Below are 20169 nucleotides of genomic sequence, written 5' to 3' on the forward strand. Positions count from 1 at the left end.
AAACAAGCAGGATGAACAGATGGAAACTTAAGGGACGGGTGGCCACAAACTAGGAAGTGAGACTTCATGGATTGCACACACAACACACACACACACTCATATATATACATACATACACACACATTATATATATATATATATATATATATATATATATATATATATATATATATATATATAGCAAGAGCAGAAGTGTGCCAGCATAATAACGTTTTAATTTGAAATAATAACAATAGACTGTGACTTACTAAATTTTAGCTGCTTGAAAATTGCCACGATCGGCGAAACAGCATCATGACCAAACAGCTAATGGAAGAAATCCGAGTATTTTTCTCCAGAAAGAGTCTGGACATCACTTTTAAAACTTTGACGATACGAAGATTCGTGCCAAAACCTTATTGATGCCACTATGCAAATGCTTTAAATATATATATATATAAAATATATATATATATATATATATATATATATATATATATATATATATATATATATAATTATAAAACCTCCAGGGGAAGTCCATGATACAAGGAGTAAAAATGACAAGTTTTTATTCCAAGAAATGTTTTGCACATGAATTCTCTGTGCGTCATCAGCTTATGGGAGAACAAAAAGACACTTTTAAAGATAACATACAATAAAAGTGCAATATATATATATATATATATATATATATATATATATATATATATATATGTGTGTGTGTGTGTGTGTGTGTGTGTGTATGCATACATATATATATAAATATATATGATATATATATATATATATATATATATATATTATATATATATATGTAAATATTATATATATAGTAAATCGTTTTCCTAGAAGTGGTTTCGCCAGAAAAATAAAACTGGCCATCATCCTATAACTCCTGAATTAAAGATGATACCTATGCACAAAAAACATACATCTTGTTTTCAAGGCACTTGTAAGGGATTCTGCGTGCAACAAGCCTACTTTGCAAGGTCCAACAAGACTTGCTTCTACCTGGATTACGCCACTTGTGTTGTTCGTTTTCCTGTTTTTGCGTTTTTCGGACCTGCCCTAGATATTGGCATTGGGCCGCCTGTCTCACTGACGTTACATTTATAAAAGAATGTTCTCTAAATGTTATTCCTGTAAAGTTGCCACCCAAGAATTCCTGGTTCCAGATTCTCCGTTGATCACTCGACAAGTAATTGAGGCCATGGGCACCTGCAGCATATTTTCCAAGAGGGGGCAAATATATACTATATATATATATATATATATATATATATTATATATATATATACATATATATATATATATATATATATATATATATATATATTATATATATATATATATATGGGGATAATATGAAGTGGAACTGTGGTGCCAATAATTTAAGTGAAGCAAGATGCAATAAAGAAAATATACGTTACACTGGTTTTTCTTTAAAAGGTCCATATACTGTTCAGCTGAATTCAAATATTTCTGGAGAGAACAACGCAGTGTATACAAATATTATACAATGCATAATGATTCATTTAATTTACATAAACTGAAAGAACATATTGTAAGATTTAAGGAAAACAAAGTGATGTAGTTAAATGTAATAAATGTAAAACATATATAAATTTTTTACAGGTTTTCAGGAGGGGCGGGGCAAGTGCCCCACCCTTGACCCTATGTGTGGGTGCCCATGATTGAGGCACACTTTGACTCATACTAGTACAAAATTAGCTTCAAGTCCATCCTAAAATTACAATTACTACCTAACTTTATTTCTGAGTGTCTTGTTATCTCCTCCAATTCACTCCTGGACAAGTGATGCAGTCCTTCGTAACAACACTGCTTATCATTGATACGATAGCATTGTTTCAAGCTTTGTCAGCCACAAGTTCCATTTATCTCTGTTTCTCTATCATTTGTCTATTAATGGTTCTCTCTCATTTCTTTTTCTCTCTTATATTTACGCTATCTACAGCCCCGTACCTATAGTTTTTTCATGGCGGGGCTGGGGAGGGTCGTTTTCCCAAAACTGGACCTTTTCTTCTATAATTGGCATTGCATATATGGGTAGCTACATGCAAGACGAAATACTTGAAAATGTTATTTTAGTTATATTAAGATGAAAAATTGGGTATGCGGTCTATGCCCTTCTACCCGTTTAGATGTTATTCAAAGTACTGACTTTGGCTAACAGAATTTTACTTATAATGTTGAGAGTTTGCACTGAAATTCAAGAATATTTCTTCAGTTTTATTGATTGATTCATTATTATGTTAACGATAACATGCACATTATTGTTTTTGTTGTTATGTTATGTACTGTGACTAACCAAAAAAATCAATAATTATTTATTACTTTGTAAGTACAGTTCGATGAAAGGGATAGTCACGAGAAGTATGTACTTCCAGAAATTTGGGGGCCCAGACCCCTCCACCCCCCACCCCCCTCCTGGTAAGGACCTGAACCAAAGACAATACACGAACTACTGATTACGGTTTCATTCACCGTCTGCGATATTTACAAAACTTCTTCTTAACTTTTTTGTTTAGAACTTTACTCCGTTGTCAGCTCTGAGACTAGCGAAGTCTGATCTGATGTGAGTTATTCAACAAGTTGTACTTACGTTCTTGCAGTTGTTTTATCTCAGAAAGCCGATTAGGTAAGTGTTATAACGTCCACAAGCAGCCGAATAGATAATCGTTAGGGATGAAACCTTTTCAGGAAGGGTTGCTAATTCGGTGCTTGTCATTTATAGGTAGCTAGCTAAAAAGAGATTAAAAGAAGGTCTGAGCAAACTAGGAATTCTAGGTAGCCTATAGCCTAGTAGTATACTAGGTACTACCTAGCTAGCCTATTATTTATTCGTCTGGTCCAATTGTTAATGTAGGCGTACCGGTAGTACTTAGGTAGTATTTTCGCTAAAAACATGGATTACAAGCCTAGCTTATTTTTGATTGGCCGTTCCTAGTAGCTATCTTATCATAGGAGTTGTTATCTGTCCAAGACGTTAAGATGTTTAGTATGTTTGGTGATATTCCATCAATACAAGGCTGTACTACTATAGGCTACTATTGTCAGGAACGTGTAGTAAGTAGGCCTGCATCTTAGATATGATGGTTTTTCTTCCCAAGGTAATAAGCTAGCTGGCAGGTTTTGGTGTACATACTTCCATACTACTAGCTACTAGCCTAGGTAGTACTAGGTATTTACGCCAAGTAGGTACGGTCCACCCTGTGGTAGGGATATAAGAATACTTCCACCATACTAGGTCCTGTGTGTCGTACTAAAAGGCAACTACTACTAAAAGGACAGCTGCTGCCTTGCAGTCTTACTTCTTTGGTTAAAGGCGAGGTCCACCGCCAATAACTATGGTTGATGACAGCAAGGGCATGCAGTAGGTAAAAACCCCTTTGCCAAATAGCTACCTATAGGTAGTACCTACTATAGATAATAAACCATGCCTGATGTTGTAAGGAAAGGTGCATCAGGAAAGATAGTATTAGGTAGATAACATTTCTTTAAAAATAATACTAGTTTCCTTGAAAGTGGCCTAATAGGCTTAGTGATGTGCTGGGTAATTTAGCGTTTTTTTTTATTTTACTTTGGGAACATAAAAAAATGTACAGAATCAGATTACAGCCTACAGTGATTTGTATTCAAAAACCCTTATTGGCTGGTTGCTAGGTATTTCCACTGTATAGAAATAGTACCTATACAACAGCTAGGTAGTCCAATGCGCAGATCTGTGTATTTTTATGTAACCAACCATGATCTGTGATGTCGCTCAAACGCATCAGAGTGACATTTTACTACTGATGTAAACATAGTGATAATTGCCTTTGTTACGCTTTGAAATGCAACTTAATAAATATCCCCCCATAGATTTACCGTAAATGGTGAATGCGATTTTGGACATATAAAATATTGTAGTTTTCTTGTGAATGGCGATAGTAGGTACTGATGAAATCGAATAGGATAAATGTTGCCCCAATAGGGTTTTTTTGTGAGTGACACTTTTAGAAATTGATGTCATGGGATTTTTCAGGTTCTTTGAAAATGTCCTTTCTTGTTTTTGTGGGCATTTTAACAAATAGGCTACATAATTATGTTATAGTACCTGTAATTATCTTAGATAAGGTGATAGACAGGAAAGGTGAACATCTGTAATTTAGGAGATTTTAAAATGAAGGAATTCCTTGAGGGACAAGCCCAGGATTTGACAATGTATCACGACGAGGCATAACTTCATAACCAGGAATGGTCAACCAGGTTCGAATACATCATGATCCCCTGCACCTTGGACTTTGTAATTGATGATCCAGATCAATTATTACTTTGTCTTGTTAGCGTGTTGCTGTATTTATTAAAAAAAAAAAAAAGACTTGACATCCTTGAAATGGATATTGATAATGTTTCCCTAGTACTGACTCTCCAAGTAGGAAGTGCCTAAGGACACGCCTTTCTTCTGATTTTTTGAGACGATAGGGGGAGGTATTTCTGTAGCTGGTGACGACATCACCTCGATGCTTCCCCCAACAGCTCATGGATTCAGTGGCTTAGTCCATCCCTCGCATTCTGGAGGAATCTGTTGGTCTGGATACAGTAATGCAGTCTCATTGGACCACTTATATGTATTCCTACCTTGGGGTATTGCCCACAAGTCCTTGGAACCCTTTTCCCTTGGACATGTGGTGGCTGCTCAACAAGTTGTGTTTATTAGCCTGCTCCTTCAACAGGACTGGTAGCATTTCGCCAAAGGTGTGGTTCTGGAAGTGTGAAGCATTACGAGTGTCTGGACTCTCTTCCTCCTCCTCCCACATCCCTCCTTTTGGCAGAGAATAGGACTTGAACCTACACTTGCTGGAACTAGCATCTGATGCGGTAAGTTTACGCATCGAGCACGGAATACCTGTGCTATTTTTTTTATATACTGCCTCCAACTATTAAGATCATTCCTAGCCTTTCTTCATATGAGTTACAATTCCCCACTTGTTCAAAAAGGTCCAGAAGACGGACATTTGATCTTGCAGTTCCTTTACTCTCATCAATATGTCAAAGGTAGGGTACTCCTCATCGCTCTTTCAACCAGGAGGAGTAGCACAGGTGTGAAGAACTCCAGTCAGTTAAAAGAGGCTCACTCGGATTCCTCCCTCCAATCAGTGAGTCTTCCTAATGTAAAGACTGAGGGTTTGTATATTGTGTAGGAACAAATCACAATTTTTAAAAGTAGTAAATTGTACTTTTCCCAACTATACAAACCTGAGGTCCTTTACACATTAGGCCCACCTCATGCTACCCCTCAATCTGAAACCTGGGCCAAAAGGAAAACTGGAATGTTTACATCTGGGTAGGCAGGTATTCCAACCTACCAGACGGTAGTTACTGCCTAACCACCTTGTTCAAGAGTTTAGTGGCTGCTTTCCAGCTTTGCCAAAAGTAATTCCTAATGTAAATGAAAAATACAATTTACTTTAAAAAATTGTCATATTGCATAATAAATGTATTGCTATGTAAAAGACAAAATCAAAGACTTTCAAATCTCTTTATGGTGTTCCTCATAAAAAAAAATGATAATAATTAGTATCAAAATACAGAAAGTTTTCACAGAGGTGATTTTTCCCATATTGTATGTATATGCATTTAAATGAAGTTTGATGACCTCATGGCATATGTTAAAAGCTTTCTCTTAGATTTATTAATTGACATATGTTGAACAATGGTTTGTATTTATGAATGATCAAAACAGTGGTTTGTATTTATGAATGATTAAAAAATAAAATTCTGTTTTTGTGCAACATTAAAATTAGCTGTTATCTGCAGCACTAAATAGGTAAATTAAGCAGGATACACCTTATCTTATTTTAATTTGCTTGCTTTGTACTCTGCATTTTAAAATGATTTGATTTGCTCAGCTTTCTCATGTGGTATTACTTTGTAGTTTTAACAGAATGGAAACAACTTCAAGGTATTCAGCTGGGGCAGAAAGTGGAACTGATATTGATGAGCTTATTCATGACCTCCCCTGTGGGCCATTGGACCGTTACAGAAACAAAGCTTCATTCAACTGGAAAACTATGAAACTGCACCTGGATCCTCCTGATGTAATTGCATTTATGGTAAGTTTGTTATGAGGGCTTGAACAGGTAATATATATCATGTAATTTCTGTATTAGATAGTAATCTCACTTGAACCATACAAACTTAAGTTAACAAAGTAATAAAGCAGATTTAGGTCGTGATTGATGTTGAATACACTGATATTCCTGATTACTAATTGCACCATGCTGTACAGCGTAAGGAAGAGTTTTACTTTAAATAATTTGATTGCTGTAGGTTCACTTTTAAAGAATAATTTGTTCATGAAACTTACCTGTCAGATATATATATAGCTGTATTTTTCCGAATCCGACAGAAATTTAAACACTTACGACACACGCAGTGGGAGTCAGGTGGTTAGTACCCATTCCCGCCCGCCGCTGGGAGGCGGGTATCAGGAATCATTCCCATTTTCTATTCATAATTTTTCTGTCGCCCGGTGCTGAAAACACCTGTTTTCAGTACCTCCGTCTAGGATTTTGGAAACTTCATTGCCGCTAAGTATCCTAATTGTCTTTTGATTTATTTTACTTGGATTTGTTTGTGGCTAGGCATACGCTATCTTAAATTGATTTGAATTTGATTCATTTTTGCATAAAATATCTGAATCTAGTTTAGGCTAGTTTCAGACGGGGTTGTCTGCAAAGATAGGGTGTGGCTACCGAAAAGCTTCGGTGATTCGCACTTGGTATGTACGAGGGGTATGGGTCTTGCTTCTTTGTTGAGATTTGTCATAAGTAGTGGTGAGACTTTGTCTATTCCGTAAGGAAGACGTATGATTCGTATGTACGCAATTAATCAGTAAACATGTCTAATTCCGTAAGGAAGACGTTATGATTCGTATGTACGCAATTAATCAGTAACAAAAGTCAGGGTAGTGAACCTGCTAACCTTCCTGTAGACTTTATTTTGCATAACCCTGTAGTATGGCCTACGGGTTATGTATATGTCTACGAGAGATGCTCGCTCTCCTTCATTGCTGTGAAGTGCTACTTCTGTAATTGTTACTCCCTAACCCTGCAGTGTTTGCCTTCGGGCCCTAAGCAGGTGTCTGTAGAGAAATTGCCCTTTCTCTGATACTCCTTCGATTTGTAACTTAGAATCGAAAGTGCTTGCTTTAGAGAGTAAAAGTGAAGTGCAGAAGTGCGTGATACCCTTGTGTAGTGGAGGGTGCGTCAGATCGGCCTCGTTTCGCCTCTAGGCCGGGACCTCTGCTTGACTCCCAGAACCAGGGAGAGAGCATGTCGAAAGCTGAAGGAGGGTTACGAGGAACCCCCACCGATCTGGGCGTGCCTTCGGCAGTTTCTGATGAAAAATCCCCAGACTGCCTAAGTGCGTGCACGTGCACGAATCCTGAAGGATTGCTTCTCGTCCTCCGAAGCGTCCTCCCCGCGCAGGGGTTGGAGCTTTCGGATGGACTCGCGCCCTCTAAATAGAAGCTTTATAGAAGAGGACGCTTCACGTCCTCTCTCTCTCTCTCTCGTTATGCGTTTCAGTGAGAAGTAAGAAGGCGAACGTCGCCTGAACTCGTGTCCGTCTTTCCACCGAGAATACGTAAAAGAAAGTCATAGTAGCAGTAAAGCTTTTGAGAGCGGACGCCCAAGCCAGGGGCGCGCGGGTGCACGCAAGCGCGCGCCAGTGGACGCCGAGCGTGCGCGCCAGTGGACGCCGAGCGCGCTCCAGTGGACGCCGAGCGTGCACCAGCGCACGCCAGGTGTGTCGCCTGGCTGAACGTTTCTGTTGAACTCTTCAAGCTCTTGTTTCAGATTTGGGCTTAAAGAATTTTTTACCTCTACCTTCGATGATACCTTCTACCTCACCTGCAAAGAATGTGAAGTAGGCAGTGCTTCGGAGTAAGCTTAAAGTGAACAGACAACTTCTTCTTCGAAACCCAGCAAGACATTGGGTTTCGTGAATTCAAGAGGTCTCTGTCAATTAATATTGCGTTTCGCATAGGTGGATGGAGTTAAGGAAAGCTCAAGGGAAATTCTCGTTTGCTCTACCGCAAGCTTTGCCATTCTGCCAATAAATTTAAGTTGCCACTACCGCAGTCAAGACTTTGCGATAAGGCAGTTACGGGTTATAAAGGCTCGATGTCCTGCACGTCAGGACTCTCTCGGCAACGTCAGTAGGATTCTTGCAAAGGCACTCATCAAAAGTACGCTCTTCAGGAAAGCGCAAGACAGGACTGCCTTTTCCATACTGCCAATAAATTTTAAGCTTTAGCAGGCATTAGTTTGTGATACGGGAGAGGAAGCTGGTTGGAGAGTTTCTTCTCTTCCAGAGGATAATTTTGCCAGCTTTTTAGCCCATCTGAAAGGGCTTTTCAGATGATAGATTTTGTTAGTTCCTAGTCGGGACTATACGCTGCCGAATTGAACATCGTCGTTCTACCTGACGTAAGCCCAGTCTCTTAACAGGATTCTTGCCCCTTCCTCGTTTGAGACGGAATCGAAAATAAAATGCTCGACTTCCTGGATTACGTTTGTCAATTCAGTGACTTTCCCCCATTGACAATATACTATCGTTTTGTCAAGTAAGTGGTATCCCCCTCATTGATTGACAAAATATCTCTTTGGTCCCGTAAATGGGTTAGTTCTCATTGACAAACATCTCATTAACTTGATATTGCGTAAGCGAATAAGCTCTTATTGACAAGATTCGGAAGAGCTCTCATTCGTCATTCGCAGACTCGTACAAGAAATAGACTTGTAGACTACGTCAATGAACCCCCCGCCCTTATGTCCAATAAACTAAGAAGCTTGAGCTGACTGCTTCGATTCTCCTAAGTTTTGTTTCATGAAACTTGCCTATCAGATATGTATGTAGCTGTAATTTCCGAATTCAGCATATATATGTCTGCCAGGTAGTATGAACAAACTTTATTGTGATATAATCTTCATATTTTGCCTTGCGTTTATTTTATTTCTGGTTGGTTTCGAAGTCATATACGCTTGCTGTAGTTACCTCTTCGGATGGGCAACCGAGAGGTCTATGGTCCATTTTAAAGGTACAAATTTAATCGTTACTCCCTGCAGCCTTCCAGGCCAGGGAGTTTCCGATTTATCTTTTACCGTTGTATGGTAGTGTTCTGACGGACACAAACGCATCTATATATTTAGCATTTTCTGTGTTTCGCTTAAATATACCAGCTTGAGAGTCTCTTTATGCTAAAAATAACGGACTCTTTTTCTTTTTCTTCATAGAATAGGGTAGCTGGCAACCCAGGCATAAAGTTAAGAGACGACTATGACGGACGATCGTAAGCTGCTGCTGTCACTGTCCTTCTCCTCCAGTCCAAACGAGCCAGTACCAACTCGTTCGCTGTCATGCGCGGTAGGTAAGTCTCTCTCTCCTGCGGGATTGACTGACTAACCGTATCTCTGTGCTGGCAGTTACGTCTCTCTCTCTCCTGCGGGATTGACTGACGAACTGTATCTCTGCCCTACAATCACGGACTTTAGCCTAAGATTGAGGGGATTTCTTACATGAATGAATAAAGATTGCATTCGTTTGCCTTAATATGTTCTACAGAGATATCTTACTCCTTTCGGTGCTCGTTACCCGCACGGTATAGGACTAGGAGTTCTACCTCAACATTGCACTATTATATGCTCTCTTGCTTAGGCAAAGCGCAGCCTTATTAGGGAAGTAAACATACTGTGTGAGGGAATGGATGAGCTTGCTGGGGACCATTTCCTTCCTAAAGAAGTTTGTTTTCCCTGAATAGACTGCAATTCAGACCCTCTACAGTTTTTTCCTACCGGGAAACTGAAAATTTTATTAAAGATCTAGGAATGATTCTGAACATCTCTCGGTGCGTTAAGTATCTCTTGAGGTGATAGAAGAAGGTGCCGGACATCTGGAGAGGGTTTCAGATGTCCTGGATCATAATCTGAAAGAAGTGGAAGCAATTCAGTCGTCCCTCCAGTCCTCGAAACGAGTTTTTGGAACCATGGTCCATATCAACTCTGATCTTCCACAGCTCTCTGCATATCTTAGGAAGTATCTTCTCTCGGTCCCGGTTCTGGTTTACGAGAAAGAGCCTATTATAACAACAGGCGTAGAATGGAACGATCCTCTAGAGGTTCGTTACAGGATTGCAAAAGTCCGTTCGAATCGTCTCGATCGAAGGCAGCAACTACTGACTCCGAGTGGAATCTTTCTTTAGAAAGTATGTTGAGAGTTGTGGAGACTTTAAGGGACGTCCTTTCATTCATCTCTTTCGCTAGGTTGAGGACGAAGAGGCTTCTTCTTCTCTGCTCCCTTATTCTCGATCGGGAGCGGTAACATTAAACGCATCCTTATGATATTGAACGGGGATGGATGTTTAGTCTCTTTCCCCCCCTTTTTCAATCGCTTAGGAAATGTAATAAGATTGATTTTATATCATCACAGGGAGCGACAATGACGCTAATCGCCCCATGGTTGGCCTTCAAGACCCCTAGATTCACAGAGGTGGGTCAACGTCCTTCCAAGGAGCCTTTTCCGAGAGAGGTCGGTCTCCTTTAACACGAAAGGGTACCTATAACCTCTCCGCTCTGAGTCTGACTACGTTCAGACTATCGAGATGTTACAGCATAAGATTGCAGTCTTCCCTTTCCGTTTGAAGAATGGGATAAGCTGGCAGTCACAACTATTAAAGAATACGCAAATATTTTTGTTGACGGCCTTTGGGCTCAGAGATTTGCTTCTGTCAAACCAACAAAGCCCTTCACGATCGTTTGAGTTCTGTGAAATCTCGAAACTCGCTCACCATCTACTTTTTGTCTCACCTGTTTTCTCGGGAGTCAGACACTCGTGCGAGATCAGGAGACATTATAGTAGCCCTGAGTTTCTTGTTGACGAAGTCGGTTGCGTTTATACACCCCCGATGATCGTTTAACATGAGACCAGGTTGACTGTCAGGCATTCGTCCTTCCGGGACTGAATCGCCTTTTTGCTCCTCGCTCCGTTTCTCCTGGCACCAGAAGCTCGAGTCAGGAGTGGCTCAGGAGTTGATTCGCTAACGACGTTGGGTTGCGTTGATACACCCCCAAGGGGTTTTGGGCTTAGCTTTGAATCGCCCAGGCAGTCCAGACACTCATCCTTCAGCGAAGAATAGTGCCTTATGGTCTTCAGGGTACAGCCTTGCTGTCCTTGATTCGTCTGAACTGGTCAACTGGTCGGTCACCTGACGTTAGTACAGACGGACTGACTGTGCATGTCCAGATCGAAGCTTTCAAGATGGAACTTTAGAATAGTCTGAAGTTTCTTTATGTCAAAGCATTCGAACTCTCCTACCTGTTAACTTCTTGCATGTGATCAGGAAGGCATTTTTTTTCTAACCACCCTAGATACGACAAAGAGGGTCAGTGAGATTTTAAGCCATCGTCACAAGTTTTGGCTTTAGAGAAACACAAGGCGTGTGCTCTCTAAGCTTTTCGTTATGGCCTAAGAATGGAAACCCGTTTTGTCCTTGGGCCAGGAGCTTGGAAGCAAGGATGGCACAAGTTAGGGGGCAGGAGCCAGAGAGTGTCCTGTGCCCTGTCAGGTCTCTCAAGTTTTATCTACATAAAACTCAAGAAAGTCGAAGTCGTACGGACAATCTGCAGTGTTCCGAAAAGACCAGACTTGCCCATATCGAAGAACACCCTGGCTTTATTGTTAAGGAGGTCTTTCAAAAAAGCTCCTTCTTTGTGTTTGCACAAAAGATTTAGAAATCTTTTGATTTGAATGCTCACGAGGTGAGGGCGCGGCCTCGGAAGCATTTCAACAGAGCATGGCACTCAGCAACATCCTGAGTACCATGTTTTAGCGAAGCAACTCTGTGTTCAATTCACACTCCCTGCGAGATGTGAAGATGGCATATGAGATCTGCTGCTCGCTAGGGCCATACGTGTCTGCAGACACAATCTTGGGGGCAAGAAGTACCACTCATCCTATCCTGTAGAAAATGGTTAGGAAGAGCTCTTAATTTAGTAGTTGAGTCGCCGACAACGGTGACTTCTTAACTCTTAAGCCTTAGTTACACACCTTAACTTTGGCTAGGTGGGTCAGGTGGTGATATATATTTTTATATATATATTTATTTTACTTCTTAGCCCTCATGGTATGGTCAATATGGTCTAGTCACGTCGTGGTCTGCCCCTGTTGACAGATCATGCTGGAGTGCCAGCTATATAGGTTTTTCCTACTCGCTGGCAACTCTAGTAGACACAAGCAGACTTACGCGGCAGTAACCACGAAGTCAGCTATGCTAACAGGTAAGGAATCAAGATATCAATTATCTGCATATATATGTTCCTAAAATCTTCTATTCTGTCTACTCCACCACCAAGGTGGGATTCAGCTATATATATAATCTGACAGGTAAGTTCATGAACAAAATGAATTGTAATGATACAATTAAGTTTGTTCATACTTACCTGGCAGATATATATAATCAAGTACACCCACCTCCCCTCAGGAGACAGTGGAAATAAAAATTATGAATAGAATAGAAAATAAGATTCCTGATACCCGCCTCCCAGCGGCGGGAATGGGTACTAACCACCTGACTCCCACTGCGTGTGTCGTAAGTGTTTAAATTTCTGTCGGATTCGGAAAAATACAGCTATATATATATCTGCCAGGTAAGTATGAACAAACTTAATTGTATCATTACAATATCATTTTTAGTTGGCAAGTGAATCATTAGGTTGTATGTTTTTATGACTTTCTGTAGAAAATAAATTATATTTTTAAGTACAGTGTAAAGACAGACATATGTATTGTACTGTACGTGATAAATGCATTTAATTTGGGATGAATTTTACCTTCTGTTAAGTTAGTTTACATATTAATGCTGTTAGGTGCAATTGGCATTCAAAATAAATAAAAGGATAATGCTTGGCTGACCCTGATGAACTGTCCCTAATCACCTATTTCACACCAGGTGTTGGAATGTGGACGTTCTTATCAGAATTCTTTATGCTGTGTCCTTGTATGTATAGTGTGAGTCAGCTGTGATAATTTTGACACTGGCTGTTTTTCACCTTAACGGTATTGTGCTTGTTTCCGCTTTTACATTATTTCATTTAAACAAGTAAAGATAGAAGTTTTGGACTTTGTAGGAATGGGTTTTGTGTAAACCTAATGTGTTAAGTTGTAGGAGTAATGAGTGTGCTTTTTTCTTCTCATTGTGGAGAATGTAAGGAGTGCTGTGATGAGAGGAAGAATGATTTTGTGAAGTATTGGAAGATGCAAGCAGCCAGTAGATTACTTAGACAATTCATTAAGTTTGGTCATAAACCTACTGAACCGTTTCCTTCCAGTGTTGCTCTCCACCTGTTCCCCCATTGCCTGATTGTCTGATAAGTTGATTCCTCTGTCACTTCCTCAGTTCTGCCATTTTATGCTCTCTTTGTTGTGGTTCAGGAAAAAACGATAGGTCAGTTGAGGAAGGTACAGTAATACCCCGAACTTACGCAATTGGATTTGCGTGAATTCACAATAGCGTGAACTTTTCATTGGAACCTAACTAATTATCATAAGCGAGTTCTTTACAATAGTGTGAACATTTGTAAATCCTCCAGAAACACTGCAAAACCTTGCAAAAGTGTTTGTTTAATTTATTATGCAAATTTTTAAGTTTTAAAGCTTTTCTGTATGAACTCCTTATTAAAAATGTATTATTTTGTACATGCATAAATATGATACAAAGGTAATTACAGCACCTACAGTTAGTGCATATATGTACTTATACAAATTGCAATACCCATTCACAAAGTTACTGCTTTGTGTATGCTATTTATTTTGTTCATGCCACTTACCTGACAGATATATATATAGCTGTATTTTCTGAAGTCCGACAGCAATTTTCGAAAACTCGTGGCACCAACCCCGCAAAAAAGCCCACAAAACCACATCCCCAAACCCCCAAAACGGGCAGGTGGGCCGGCCAGGTGGTAGTACCCATTCCCGCCGCTGGGAGGCGGATATCAGGAACCATTCCCATTTTCTATTCATATTTTTTTCTGTCGCCGGTCGGTAAACTACTGTTTACAGACCTCTGCCTAGGATTTTTTGGATTTGACTCGCATTTAAGTATCTGATTGACTTTTGGTATTGATTTTGGATTGTTGGATTGGCATACGCGATAGTGGACAGTTTTTTTACTTTGGATTGGCTTTTCTGTAAACGTGATGTCTGGATCAAGTGCAGTGAGTTTCAGAGTGTGTGTGAGGAGTGATTGTAAGGTGAGGCTACCGAAATCATCGGTAGACCCCCACACAGTATGTATGAGTTGTAGGGGGCATGTTTGTTTGGTGGATGATCGGTGCAATGAATGTGATGGATTGACCGATGATGATTGGAAGGTGTATGATTCCTATCGGCGTAAATTGGAACGCGATAGGATCAGGAGGTCTTCCTTCAGGAGTGGTTCTACCAAAGGTAAGGGTGCTAATATTTCAAACCTGCTATAACCACCTGCTAGATTTTGCATCTCCTAAACCTGTGTTGTTGCCTTCGGGCCCTGAATCTGTGTCTGGAGAAGGTAATGCCCTTTCTCTTATTTTGGAGTCTCTACGTACTCTAGAGACCAATGTGAAAGCCTTGGAAACTGGCTCAGTGCAAGTGCGTGATCGTGCCCCTAGTGTTGTGGAGGGGGCGTCAGATCGGCCCCATAATGCCTCTAGGCCTAGACCGCTATCGGACTCCCAGGAATCAGGGAGGGGATATGTCGAAAGCTGCAAGAGGGTTACGGGGGCTCCCCACCGATCTGGCGTCCCTTCGGCAGGCCTTGTTGCAAAGTCCCAGGCTGTCAAGGAGCGTGCACAGGCGCGTATCCTTAAGAACTGCTTTTCGTCCTCCGAAGCGTCCTCCCCGCGCAAGGGGTGGAGCGCTCGGAGAGACTCTCGTCCGCTGAAAAGGACGTTTCATGTTGAGGACGCTTCACGTCCCGTATCGCCACTTTCTTCGGACGCTTATGACGCTTTTCCGCCTCAGAAGAGAGGTAAAATCTCATCCGACGAGGACGCTGGGTTGCGCGCACAGGCGCGTATCCCTGAGAAGCAGGTAGCTGTACCTGTGAGAAGGAAGGAGGCGTCCCCTCTCCCCGCCCCTCGTCTTCTCGCAGGATCAGCCCTGCCTCCCCTGTTCGTTCCTCTCAATGAAGAAACATTCTTTTGTCCCTTTCAGGACCAGTTATCAACGCTTATGGCTCAGAGGGCCTCGCCAGCAGCAGTCGAGCCTAAGCGGAGGAAGGACCTTAGGCTGCCCGTCAAGAGGACGAAGCAGTCTCCTTCTCCCTCTCCTCGTTCGTCTCTTTCGCCGATTGCGTCTCCTTCGGCGATTCGCCGATCTCGTTCGCCCGCTAAGAAGACGGGTCGTCAGTACGCTTTCGTTCCCTCTCAACGTCATGGGCAGGCTGCTTGCCGTGATTCTCGAGAGGACGCTCGGCAGGACGCTCAGCAGGACGCTCGGCAGGACACTTTTCAGGACGCTTCGGAGGACTCCGAGCAAGAAGACGACGTGCACCAGGACGCTGGGTTGCGCGCACAGGCGCGTATCCCTGAGAAAAAGTCTACCTTTTCGTTGAAGAAACGTAAGGACGCTTCTCTTGGAAGTAAGGCTGCCACGGTCGTCGCTAAGGACGCTCATCGCCGTCAGGACGCTCTGCCTCCTTCGAGCGGTAAACGCCACAAAGAAGACAGCCTAGATAAGGCTTCTACTATTAAACATCGGGGGTCTTTGATTAAGGCAAGACCCGATAGACGTACGCCCTCTCCGGAGAGGCGGTCTCCTCTTCCGATTAGGGAAGAAGGAGAATTGAGTAGTCCTGCTGACTCTGTTGAAGAGGAACCTTCTGCTGCCTCTTCAATCTCGAACTATAAAGTTCTTGTGCGGCTGTTGCGCTCGTCCTTCGGGGACAAGTTCCAGCCTGCAGCTCCCAAGTCTCCTCCTTCGCAGTTTTCATCCTCGAAGACATGTAAGACCCCGGAGTTTGTCGAAATGAAGACTTCGCTCTCCACTAAGCGGGCCTTCAAGAAACTCCAAGACTGGATGGAACGAAGGAAGGATCAAGGCAAGACAACTTTCGCCCTTCCTCCCTCTAGACTCAGCGGTAAAGGAGGTATTTGGTATGAAACCAAAGGAGACGTGGGTGTGAGAATCCCTTCTTCAGCTCAAGGGGATTTCTCCAGCTTGGTAGATTCTCAGAGGAGGTCCCTTTTATCCACTGCTAAAGTGACATGGACCCCTACGGAGACAGACCATCATTTGAAGGGGCTGCTGCGGACTCTTGAAGTCTTCAACTTCCTGGACTGGTGCTTGGAGTTCTAGATCTGCAATCTAGAAGCCCAGAGTCTCTCAGTCTGGCAGTCTGGAGGAGCTGTCCAGCGTGCTATCATGCATGGACAAGGCCGTCAGGGATGGTTCAGAGGAGCTTGTCTCTCATTTTGGGACTGCCTTCCTGAAGAAGAGAGCTTTGCTGTGTAACTTCACGGCTAGATTGGTTACTCCAGCTCAGAAAGCGGAGCTGCTCTTTTCTCCTCTTACGAGCCATCTCTTCCCCCAGACTTTGGTTAAGGACCTGGCAAGCAGTTTGCAAGAAAAGCAACGCAGGACCTCTTAGCCCAGTCCTCGAGACATCCGGCAGTTCCTTCCACTTCTTCATCTTTTGTGTGACCGCCGAAGAAGGTTAAACCCTTTCGTGGGGCTCCTCCCTCGAGAGCAGCTCCTCGAGGGAGAGGGCTTGCAAGAGGAAGAGCTTCCTTCAAACCCAAGCCATCCAAGTGAGACGCATGTCCTTCAGACACCAGTCGAGCCAACAGATGATCGAAAAAAGAGCGGTGGAGCAAGTCGCGGACCTGGGGTCTCCAGGCTTTTACAACAGGATTTTCCTAGTACCAAAGCAGTCGTCGGGTTGGCGTCCAGTCCTAGATGTAAGCAGGCTCAATCTTTTTGTGGAAAAGACCAAATTCACGATGGAGACGCCTCATTCTGTTCTGGGAGCCTTGAGACCGGGCGACTGGATGGTGTCCTTAGACCTGCAGGACGCGTACTTTCACATCCCGATCCACCCTCTTTCAAGAAAGTACCTAAGATTCGTCTTGGGCAAAATAGTGTGGCAGTTCAGAGCTCTTTGTTTCGGCCTGACCATGGCTCTAATGGTGTTCACCGTAGTCATGAAGAATGTGGCGAGGTGGCTACACTCTTCAGGGATAAGAGTTTCCCTTTACCTCGACGACTGGCTTATCAGAGCGTCGTCGAGAGAAAAGTGTCTGAAGGACTTGCAGTTCACGTTAGCCCTAGCGAAGTCCCTGGGACTTCTTGTCAACCTCGAAAAGTCGCATCTGACCCCGACACAGTCCATCGTGTATCTGGGGATTCAGATGGATTCAGTGGCTTTTCGAGCGTTTCCGTCCCAGGAACGTCAGCGGCTAGGATTAGAGAAGATCTCAGCCTTCTTGGGGAAAGAAACTTGCTCGGCGAGGGAATGGATGAGTCTGCTGGGCACCATTTCCTCGCTAGAAAGGTTTGTTTCCTTGGGAAGACTGCACCTCAGGCCTCTCCAGTTTTTCCTTGCGGACGAATGGAAGGCCAAGGACGATCTCAATGCGATCTTGAGAATCTCACAAACAATAAAGAGCCATCTAAGATGGTGGTTCGATCCACAGAAGCTACAGGAGGGCTTTTCCCTAAGTCTTCTGAGCCCCGACCTAGTGTTGTTCTCAGACGCTTCCATCGCGGGCTGGGGAGCAACACTAGGAGGGGAGGAAGTTGTCAGGCTCCTGGGAGAGGGGAACAGGCAGCCTGGCACATAATGTCAAAGAGCTAGCAGCGATCTTTCTGTCCTCTGCAGTTCTTCGAAGGGAGTTTGACGAACAAAATCGTTTCAAGTAAACTCCGACAATACCACAGCACTCGCATATTTTAAAGAATCAGGGAGGAACACACTCCGGATTTTTGTTTTGTTTCACTTGGCGAAGGAGATTCTGCTGTGGGCGAAAAGAAGAAAGGTTACGATCCTGACGAGGTTCATTGCAGGAGTGCAAAATGTCAGGGCAGACCTTCTCAGTCGTCGGGAACAAATCCTACCGATGGAATGGACCTTACACAAAGACGAGTGGCGAGACCTTTGGAAGTTGTGGGGACGTCCTCTGGTCGACTTATTCGTGACGTCGAGGACCAAGAGGCTTCCTCTGTATTGCTCCCCGGTCCTAGATCCAGAAGCAATCGCTGTGGACGCAATGCTATGGAGTTGGACGGGCCTAGACCTGTATGCCTTCCCGCCATTCAAAATCATGGGGGAAGTCATGAGGAAGTTTGCAGCTTCAGAAGGGACGAGGTTGACCCTGATCGCCCCGATGTGGCCAGTGAGAGAATGGTTCACAGAGGTCATGTCTTTCCTTGTAGACTTTCCAAGGATGTTGCCCTGGAGGAAAGATCTACTCAAACAGCCTCACTTCGGAAATGGTATCACCAAAACCTCTACCGCTCTGGGTTCTGACTGTGTTCAGGACTATCTGGAAAAAGTTGGCCAAGAGCGAGAGGTTTTCGAAAGCAGCTGCGAGAGCAATCGCAAATGCAAGACGTGCATCTACAAGAGCTGTATACCAATCGAAGTGGGCTTCCTTCAGGGCATGGTGTAAAAAGGAGGGAGTTTCCTCTTCCACGACCTCTGTGAACCAGATAGCCAATTTTCTGCTCTTTCTCAGGAATGTGCAGAAATTAGCAGTCCCTACCATTAAGGGATATAAGAGCATGTTGTCAGCGGTTTTTAGGCACAGAGGCCTGGACCTTTCGGACAACAAAGATATCCATGATCTCTTAAAATCTTTTGAGACTTCGAAGATTCCCCAAACGAGACCGCCTTCATGGAACCTTGACGTAGTTCTTAGGTTCTTAATGTCAAGTCCTTTTGAACCTCTTCAAGCAGCGTCTCTTCGGAACTTGACAAGGAAGGCTCTTTTCCTAACTTCTCTGGCGACGGCTAAGAGAGTTAGTGAAATACAAGCTTTTAGTCATCTAGTGGGATTCAAAGGAGACAACGCTGTCTGCTCTTTGAGCCCAACTTTCTTGGCAAAGAATGAAAATCCTTCTAACCCTTGGCCGAAAAGCTTCAAGATCAAGGGTATGTCAAGTCTGGTGGGCCAAGAACCAGAGAGAGCCCTGTGCCCTGTCAGGGCTCTCAAGTTCTATGTGCATAGAACAAAAGAGGTAAGAGGTCCCTCATGTAATCTCTGGTGCTCTGTGAAGAGACCAGAATTACCTTTATCTAAGAATGCTGTTGCTTTCTTTCTGAGGAATGTCATTAAAGAGGCTCATTCATCTTGCCAGAAGACTGATTTGAGCCTCTTACGAGTGAAAGCTCACAAAGTTAGAGCTGTCGCTACCTCTCTTGCCTTCCAAAAGAACATGTCAATCAAGGACATTCTTGATGGCACCTTTTGGAGGAGCAACTCTGTCTTCGCCTCACATTACCTAAGGGATGTGAGAACGATTTATGACGACTGTAATTCTCTTGGGCCATACGTTTCTGCAGACACAGTCTTGGGGGCTGGAGGTAGCTCTTTCCCTATCCCTTAGTTAGGTTTAGGTTAGTTTTTATTGTTGTGTTTTTAGGTTGTGGTGAGTCTTGTGTGAAGATTTCCCATCCCTTAGTTTAGTGTTCAAGGGGTCTTTGGATAGTTGGTCAGGTGGTGGTCAGTTGCTTCGTTGCCCTCATATGTATGGCTCGATGGTCTTGTCACGTTGAGGTCACGTCCCCGTTGACAGCTCATCCAGAGCGCAACAGCACTACAGGTCTCCACCTGGCTGGCAACTCTGATTAAGCAAAAGCAGGCTTAAGTGACAGTAATCACAGAGTCTACTTTGCTAACAGGTGAGGAACCAAGATATACATCATCTACTTAATTTAAGTTTCCTACAAATCCTATTCTGTCTCTTCCCACCATCCGCAAATCCTATTCTGTCTCTTCCCACCATCCGAAGGTGGGATTCAGCTATATATATATCTGTCAGGTAAGTGGTATGAACAAAATGTTATTGTTATAATACAATTAAGTTTGTTCATACTTACCTGGCAGATATATATAATTAAAGTGCCCACCCTCCTCCCCTCAG

The 20169-nt window shown here is 42.9% G+C and overlaps 1 pseudogene; it reads left to right on the forward strand.

The window, feature by feature from the left end:
* Positions 1–3342: 3342 nt before the first annotated feature.
* Positions 3343–20169, forward strand: part of LOC135204032 (peroxisomal acyl-coenzyme A oxidase 3-like) — a 194932-nt pseudogene continuing 178105 nt past the window's right edge.

The sequence above is a fragment of the Macrobrachium nipponense genome, chromosome 44, assembly GCF_015104395.2.
Source record: "Macrobrachium nipponense isolate FS-2020 chromosome 44, ASM1510439v2, whole genome shotgun sequence".
In the NCBI taxonomy this organism is placed as follows: domain Eukaryota; kingdom Metazoa; phylum Arthropoda; class Malacostraca; order Decapoda; family Palaemonidae; genus Macrobrachium; species Macrobrachium nipponense.